The following is a 9525-nucleotide window of genomic DNA, read 5'->3' as shown; positions in this document are numbered from 1 at the left end:
GCTCAGTTCTGAGAGATATGTCTGTGTGAGAGCCGTCCTTCACCTAGCTTGTTGGGAACACAAAGTTTCTTTTCATTTGCAAACTCCACTCCATACATATATATGGGGAGGTACTAGCTCCAACTCGGTTTTACAGTGAAAACTGCAGGAACTTCAAACCGGCACTAGGAAACAGACTGAGAAACCAGAGTAAAAGTTTCTACTGCAACCCGTTCCCTTTGTGCTAGATGAACGAACGTCTCTCCACATGCTCAGTTCTGAGAGATAAGTGTGTGTGAAAGCCGTCCTTCAACTAGCTTGTTGGGAACACAAAGATTCTTTTCAGTTGCCAACTCCACTCCATACATATATATTAGGAGGTACTAGCTCCAACTCGGTTTTACAGTGAAAACTGCAGGAACTTCAAACCGGCACTAGAAAACACACTGAGAAACCAGAGTAAAAGTTTCTCCTGCAACCAAGTCCCTTTGTGCTAAATGAACGAACGTCTCTCCACATGCTCAGTTCTGAGAGATAAGTGAGTGTGAAAGCCGTCCTTCACCTAGCTTGTTGGGAACACAAAGTTTCTTTTCAGTTGCAAACAACAATCCATACATATATATGGGGAGGTAATAGCTCCAACTCGGTTTTACAGTGAAAACTGCAGGAAATTCAAACCGGCACTAGGAAAAAGACTGAGAACCCAGAGTAAAAGTTTCTCCTGCAAACCGTTCCCTTTGAGCTAGATGAAAGAACATCTCTCCACATGCTCAGTTCTGAGAGATAAGTGAGTGTGAAAGCCGTCCTTCACCTAGCTTGTTGGGAACACAAAGTTTCTTTTCAGTTGCAAACTACACTCAATACATTTATATGGGGTGGTACTAGCTCCAACTAGGTTTTACAGTGAAAACTGCAGGAACTTCAAACCGGCACTAGGAAACAGACTGAGAAACCAGAGTAAAAGTTTCTCCTGCAACCCGTTCCCTTTGTGCTAGATGAACGAACGTCTCTCCACATGCTCAGTTCTGAGAGATATGTCTGTGTGAGAGCCGTCCTTCACCTAGCTTGTTGGGAACACAAAGTTTCTTTTCAGTTGCAAACTCCACTCCATACATATATATGGGGAGGTACTAGCTCCAAATCGGTTTTACAGTGAAAACAGCAGGAACATCTAACAGGCACTAGGAAACAGACTGAGAAACCAGAGTAAAAGTTTCTCCTGAAACCCGTTCCCTTTGTGCTAGATGAGCGAAAGTCTCTCCACATGCTCAGTTCTGAGAGATAAGTGGGTGTGAGAGCCGCCCTTCACCTAGCTTGTTGGGAACACAAAGTTTCTTTTCATTTGCAAACTCCACTCCATACATATATATGGGGAGGTACTAGCTCCAACTCGGTTTTACAGTGAAAACTGCAGGAACTTCAAACCGGCACTAGGAAACAGACTGAGAAACCAGAGTAAACGTTTCTACTGCAACCCGTTCCCTTTGGGCTAGATGAACGAACGTCTCTCCACATGCTCCGTTCTGAGGGATAAGTGTGTGTGAAAGCCGTCCTTGAACTAGCTTGTTGGGAACACAAAGATTCTTTTCAGTTGCAAACTACACTCCATACATATATATGGGGAGGTACTAGCTCCAACTCGGTTTTACAGTGAAAACTGCAGGAACTTCAAACCGGTACTAGGAAACAGACTGAGAAACCAGAGTAAAAGTTTCTCCTGCAACCCGTTCCCTTTTTGCTAGATGAACAAACGTCTCTCCTCATGCTCAATTCCGAGAGATAAGTGTGTTTGAGAGCCGTCCTTCTCCTAGCTTGTTGGTAACACAAAGTTTCTTTACATTTGCAAACTCCACTCCATACATATATATGGGGAGGTATTAGCTCCAACTCGGTTTTACAGTGAAAACTGCAGGAACTTCAAACCGGCACAAGGAAACAGACTGAGAAACCAGAGTAAAGTTTCTCCTGCAACACGTTCCCTTTTTGCCAGATGAACGAAAGTATCTACACATCCTCAGTTCTGAGAGATAAGTGTGTGTGAAAGCCGTCCTTCACCTAGCTTGTTGGGAACACAAAGTTTCTTTTCAGTTGCAAACTCCACTCCATACATATATATCGGGAGGTACTAGCTCCAACTCGGTTTTACAGTGAAAACTGCAGGAACTTCAAACAGGCACTAGAAAACACACTGAGAAACCAGAATAAAAGTTTCTCCTGCAACCAGTTCCCTTTGTGCTAGATGAACGAACGTCTCTCCACATGCTCAGTTCTGAGAGATAAGTGAGTGTGAAAGCCGTCCTTCACCTAGCTTGTTGGGAACACAAAGTTTCTTTTCAGTTGCAAACTACACTCCATACATTTATATGGGGAGCTACTAGCTCCAACTCGGTTTTACAGTGAAAACTGCAGGAACTTCAAACCGGCACTAGGAAACAGACTCAGAAACCAGAGAAAAAGTTTCTCCTGAAACCCGTTCCCTTTGTGCTAGATGAGCGAACGTCTCTCCACATGCTCAGTTCTGAGAGATAATTGTGTGTGAAAGCCGTCCTTCACCTAGCTTGTTGGGAACACAAAGTTTCTTTTCAGTTGCAAACTCCACTTCATACATATATATGGTGAGGTACTAACTCCAACTCGGTTTTACAGTGAAAACTGCAGGAACTTAAAACCGGCACTAGGAAACAGACTGAGAAACCAGAGTAAAAGTTTTTCCTGCAACACGTTCCCTTTGTGCTAGATGAACGAAAGTCTCTCCACATCCTCAGTTCTGAGAGATAAGTGTGTGTGAAAGCCGTCCTTCACCTAGCTTGTTGGGAACACAAAGTTTCTTTACATTTGCAAACTCCACTCCATACATATATATGGGGAGGTACTAGCTCCAACTCGGTTTTACAGTGAAAACTGCAGGAACTTCAAACCGGCACTAGGAAACAGACTGAGAAACCAGAGTAAAAGTTTCTCCTGCAACACGTTCCTTTGTGCTAGATGAACGAAAGTCTCTCCACATCCTCAGTTCTGAGAGATAAGTGTGTGTGAAAGCCGTCCTTCACCTAGCTTGTTGGGAACACAAAGTTTCTTTTCAGTTGCAAACTCCACTTCATACATATATAGGGAGGTACTAACTCCAACTCGGTTTTACAGTGAAAATTGCAGGAACTTCAAACCGGCACTAGGAAACAGACTGAGAAACCAGAGTAAAAGTTTCTCCTGCAACCCGTTCCCTTTGTGCTATATGAACGAACGTCTCTCCACATGCTCAGTTCTGAGAGATAAGTGTGTTTGAGAGCCGTCCTTCACCTAGCTTGTTGGGAACACATAGTTTCTTTACATTTGCAAACTCCACTCCATACATATATATGGGGAGGTACTAGCTCCAACTCGGTTTTACAGTGAAAACTGCAGGAACTTCAAACCGGCACTAGGAAACAGACTGAGAAACCAGAGTAAAAGTTTCTCCTGAAACCCGTTCCCTTTGAGCTAGATGAACGAAAGTCTCTCCACATCCTCAGTTCTGAGAGATAAGTGTGTGTGAAAGCCGTCCTTCACCTAGCTTGCTGGGAACACAAAGTTTCTTTTCAGTTGCAAACTCCACTCCATACATATATATGGGGAGGTACTAGCTCCAACTCGGTTTTACCGAGAAAACTGCAGGAGCTTCAAACCGGCACTAGAAAACACACTGAGAAACCAGAGTAAAAGTTTCTCCTGCAACCAGTTCCTTTTGTGCTAGATGAACGAACGTCTCTCCACATGCTCAGTTCTGAGAGATAAGTGAGTGTGAAAGCCGTCCTTCACCTAGTTTGTTGGGAACACAAAGTTTCTTTTCAGTTGGAAACTCCACTCCATACATATAAATGGGGAGGTACTAGCTCCAACTCGGTTTTACAGTGAAAACTGCAGGACTTCAAACCGGCACTAGGAAACAGACTGAGAAACCAGAGTAAAAGTTTCTCCTGCAACCCGTTCCCTTTGTGCTAGATGAACGAATTTCTCTCCACATGCTCAGTTCTGAGAGATAAGTGTGTGTGAACGCCGTCCTTCAACTAGCTTGTTGGGAACACAAAAATTCTTTTCAGTTGCAAACTCCACTCCATATATATATAAGGGGAGGTAATAGCTCCAACTCGGTTTTACAGTGGAAACTGCAGGAACTTCAAACCCGTACTAGGAAACAGACTGAGAAACCAGAGTTAAAGTTTCTCCAGCAACCCGTTCCCTTTGTGCTAGATGAACGAACGTCTCTCCACATGCTCAATTCTGAGAGATAAGAGTGTGTGAAAGCCGTCCTTCACCTAGCTTGTTGGGAACACAAAGTTTCTTTTCAGTTGCAAACTCCACTCCATACATATATACGGGGAGGTACTAGCTCCAACTCGGTTTTACAGTGAAAACTGCAGGAACTTCAAACGGGCACTAGAAAACACACTGAGAAACCAGAGTAAAAGTTTCTCCTGCAACCAGTTCCCTTTGTGCTAGATGAACGAACTTCTCTCCACATGCTATGTTCTGAGAGATAAGTGAGTGTGAAAGCAGTCCTTCTCCTAGCTTGTTGGGAACACAAAGTTTCTTTTGAGTTGGAAACTCCACTCCATACATATTAATTGAGAGGTACTAGCTCCAACTCGATTTTACAGTGAAAACTGCAGGACTTCAAACCGGCACTAGGAAACAGACTGAGAAACCAGAGTAAAAGTTTCTCCTGCAACCCGTTCCCTTTGTGCTAGATGAGCGAACTTCTCTCCACATGCTCAGTTCTGAGAGATAAGTGTGTGTGAAAGGCGTCCTTCAAATAGCATGTTGGGAACACAAAGTTTCTTTTCTGTTGCAAACTCCAATCCATAAATATATATGGGGAGGTACTAGCTCCAACTCGGTTTTACAGTGAAAACTGCAGGAACTTCAAACCGGCACTAGGAAACAGACTGAGAAACCAGAGTAAAAGTTTCTCCTGCAACCCGTTCCCTTTGTGCTAGATGAGCGAAAGTCTCTCCACATGCTCAGTTCTGAGAGATAAGTGTGTGTGAGAGCCGTCCTTCACCTAGCTTGTTGGGAACACAAAGTTTGTTTTCAGTTGCAAACTCCACTCCATACATATATATGGGGAGGTACAAGCTCCAACTCGGTTTTGCAGTGAAAACTGCAGGATCTTCAAACCGGCAATAGGAAACAGTCTGAGAAATCAGAGTAAAAGTTTCTCCTGCAACCCGTACCCTTTGTGCTAGATGAGCGAACGTCTCTCCACATGCTCAGTTCTGAGAGATAAGTGTGTGTGAAAGGCGTCCTTCAAAGAGCTTGTTGGGAACACAAAGTTTCTTTTCTGTTGCAAACTCCACTCCATAAATATATATGGGGAGGTACTAGCTCCAACTCGGTTTCACAGTGAAAACTGCAGGAACTTCAAACCGGCACTAGGAAACAGACTGAGAAACCAGAGTAAAAGTTTCTCCTGCAACCCGTTCCCTTTGTGCTAGATGAACGAACGTCTATCCACATGCTCAGTTCTGAGAGATAAGTGTGTGTGAAAGCCGTCCTTCACCTAGCTTGTTGGGAACACAAAGTTTCATTTCAGTTGCAAAATCCACTCCATACATATAAATGGATAGGTACTAGATTCAACTCGGTTTTACAGTGAAAACTGCAGGAACTTCAAACGGGCACTAGAAAACACACTGAGAAACCAGAGTAAAAGTTTCTCCTGCAACCAGTTCCCTTTGTGCTAGATGAACGAACTGCTCTCCACATGCTATGTTCTCAGAGATAAGTGAGTGTGAAAGCCGTCCTTCTCCTAGCTTGTTGGGAACACAAAGTTTCTTTTCAGTTGGGAACTCCACTCCATACATATTAATTGAGAGGTACTAGCTCCAACTCGGTTTTACAGTGAAAACTGCAGGACTTCAAACCGGCACTAGGAAACAGACTGAGAAACCAGAGTAAAAGTTTCTCCTGCAACCCGTTCCCTTAGTGCTAGATGAGCGAACGTCTCTCCACATGCTCAGTTCTGAGAGATATGTGTGTGTGAAAGGCGTCCTTCAAATAGCATGTTGGGAACACAAAGTTTCTTTTCTGTTGCAAACTCCACTCCATAAATATATATGGGGAGGTACTAGCTCCAACTCGGTTTTACAGTGAAAACTGCAGGAACTTCAAACCGGCACTAGGAAACAGACTGAGAAACCAGAGTAAAAGTTTCTCCTGCAACCCGTTCCCTTTGTGCTAGATGAACGAACGTCTCTCCACATGCTCAGTTCTGAGAGATAAGTGTGTGTGAGAGCCGTCCTTCACCTAGCTTGTTGGGAACACAAAGTTTCTTTTCAGTTGCAAACTCCACTCCATACATATATATGGGGAGGTACAAGCTCCAACTCGGTTTTACAGTGAAAACTGCAGGATCTTCAAACCGGCAATAGGAAACAGACTGAGAAATCAGAGTAAAAGTTTCTCCTGCAACCCGTTCCCTTTGTGCTAGATGAGCGAACGTCTCTCCACATGCTCAGTTCTGAGAGATAAGTGTGTGTGAAAGGCGTCCTTCAAATAGCTTGTTGGGAACACAAAGTTTCTTTTCTGTTGCAAACCCCACTCCATAAATATATATGGGGAGGTACTAGCTCCAACTCGGTTTTACAGTGAAAACTGCAGAAACTTCAAACCGGCACTAGGAAACAGACTGAGAAAACAGAGTAAAAGTTTCTCCTGCAACCCGTTCCCTTTGTGCTAGATGAACGAACGTCTCTCAACTTGCTCAGTTCTGAGAGATAAGTGTGTGTGAAAGCCGTCCTTCACCTAGCTTGTTGGGAACACAAAGTTTCATTTCAGTTGCAAAATCCACTCCATACATATAAATGGGGAGGTACTTGCTCCAACTCGGTTTTACAGTGAAAACAGCAGGAACTTCTAACCGGCACTAGGAAACAGACTGAGAAACCAGAGTAAAAGTTTCTCCTGCAACCCGTTCCCTTTGTGCTAGATGAGCGAAAGTCTCTCCACATGCTCAGTTCTGAGAGATAAGTGTGTGTGAGAGCCGTCCTTCACCTAGCTTGTTGGGAACACAAAGTTTCTTTTCAGATGCAAACTCCACTCCATACATATATATGGGGAGGTACTAGCTCCAACTCGGTTTTACAGTGAAAACTGCAGGATCTTCAAACCGGCAATAGGAAACAGACTGAGAAACCAGAGTAAAAGTTTCTCCTGAAACCCGTTCCATTTGTGCTAGATGAGCGAACGTCTCTCCACATGCTCAGTTCTGAGAGATAATTGTGTGTGAAAGGCGTCCTTCAAATAGCTTGTTGGGAACACAAAGTTTCTTTTCTGTTGCAAACTCCACTCCATAAATATATATGGGGAGGTACTAGCTCCAACTCGGTTTTACAGTGAAAACTGCAGGATCTTCAAACCTGCACTAGGAAAAAGACTGAGAATCCAGAGTAAAAGTTTCTCCTGCAAACCTTTCCCTTTGTGTTAGATGAACGAACGTCTCTCCACATGCTCAGGTCTGAGAGATAAGTGTGTGTGAAAGCCGTCCTTCACCTAGCTTGTTGGGAACACAAAGTTTCATTTCAGTTGCAAACTCCACTCCATACATATAAATGGGGAGGTACTAGCTCCAACTCGGTTTTACAGTGAAAACAGCAGGAACTTCTAACCGGCACTAGGAAACAGACTGAGAAACCAGAGTAAAAGTTTCTCCTGCAACCCGTTCCCTTTGTGCTAGATGAACAAACGTCTCTCCACATGATCAATTCTGAGAGATAATTGTGTGTGAGAGCCGTCCTTCACCTAGCTTGTTGGGAACACAAAGTTTCACTTCAGTTGCAAAATCCACTCCATACATATAAATGGGGAGGTACTAGCTCCAACTCGGTTTTACAGTGAAAACTGCAGGAACTTCATACGGGCACTAGAAAACACACTGAGAAACCAGAGTAAAAGTTTCTCCTGCAACCAGTTCCCTTTGTGCTAGATGAACAAACTGCTCTCCACATGCTATGTTCTCAGAGATAAGTGAGTGTGAAAGCCGTCCTTCTCCTAGCTTGTTGGGAACACAAAGTTTCTTTTCAGTTGGAAACTCCACTCCATACATATTAATTGAGAGGTACTAGCTCCAACTCGGTTTTACAGTGAAAACTGCAGGACTTCAAACCGGCACTAGGAAACAGACTGAGAAACCAGAGTAAAAGTTTCTCCTGCAACCCGTTCCCTTTGTGCTAGATGAGCGAACGTCTCTCCACATGCTCAGTTCTGAGAGATATGTGTGTGTGAAAGGCGTCCTTCAAATAGCATGTTGGGAACACAAAGTTTCTTTTCTGTTGCAAACTCCACTCCATAAATATATATGGGGAGGTACTAGCTCCAACTCGGTTTTACAGTGAAAACTGCAGGAACTTCAAACCGGCACTAGGAAACAGACTGAGAAACCAGAGTAAAAGTTTCTCCTGCAACCCGTTCCCTTTGTGCTAGATGAGCGAAAATCTCTCCACATGCTCAGTTCTGAGAGATAAGTGTGTGTGAGAGCCGTCCTTCACCTAGCTTGTTGGGAACACAAAGTTTCTTTTCAGTTGCAAACTCCACTCCATACATATATATGGGGAGGTACAAGCTCCAACTCGGTTTTACAGTGAAAACTGCAGGATCTTCAAACCGGCAATAGGAAACAGACTGAGAAATCAGAGTAAAAGTTTCTCCTGCAACCCGTTCCCTTTGTGCTAGATGAGCGAACGTCTCTCCACATGCTCATTTCTGAGAGATAAGTGTGTGTGAAAGGCGTCCTTCAAATAGCTTGTTGGGAACACAAAGTTTCTTTTCTGTTGCAAACTCCACTCCATAAATATATATGGGGAGGTACTAGCTCCAACTCGGTTTTACAGTGAAAACTGCAGAAACTTCAAAACGGCACTAGGAAACAGACTGAGAAAACAGAGTAAAAGTTTCTCCTGCAACCCGTTCCCTTTGTGCTAGATGAACGAACGTCTCTCCACATGCTCAGTTCTGAGAGATAAGTGTGTGTGAAAGCCGTCCTTCACCTAGCTTGTTGGGAACACAAAGTTTCATTTCAGTTGCAAAATCCACTCCATACATATAAATGGGGAGGTACTAGCTCCAACTCGGTTTTACAGTGAAAACAGCAGGAACTTCTAACCGGCACTAGGAAACAGACTGAGAAACCAGAGTAAAAGTTTCTCCTGCAACCCGTTCCCTTTGTGCTAGATGAGCGAAAGTCTCTCCACATGCTCAGTTCTGAGAGATAAGTGTGTGTGAGAGCCGTCCTTCAACTAGCTTGTTGGGAACACAAAGTTTCTTTTCAGATGCAAACTCCACTCCATACATATATATGGGGAGGTACTAGCTCCAACTCGGTTTTACAGTGAAAACTGCAGGATCTTCAAACCGGCAATAGGAAACAGACTGAGAAACCAGAGTAAAAGTTTCTCCTGAAACCCGTTCCATTTGTGCTAGATGAGCGAACGTCTCTCCACATGCTCAGTTCTGAGAGATAAGTGTGTGTGAAAGGCGTCCTTCACCTCGCTTGTTGGGAACACAAAGATTCTT

This window comes from Camelus bactrianus, unplaced genomic scaffold, assembly GCF_048773025.1.
Source record: "Camelus bactrianus isolate YW-2024 breed Bactrian camel unplaced genomic scaffold, ASM4877302v1 HiC_scaffold_30, whole genome shotgun sequence".
NCBI classification, from domain to species: Eukaryota; Metazoa; Chordata; class Mammalia; order Artiodactyla; family Camelidae; genus Camelus; species Camelus bactrianus.
Note: the sequence above shows the minus strand (reverse complement) of the source record.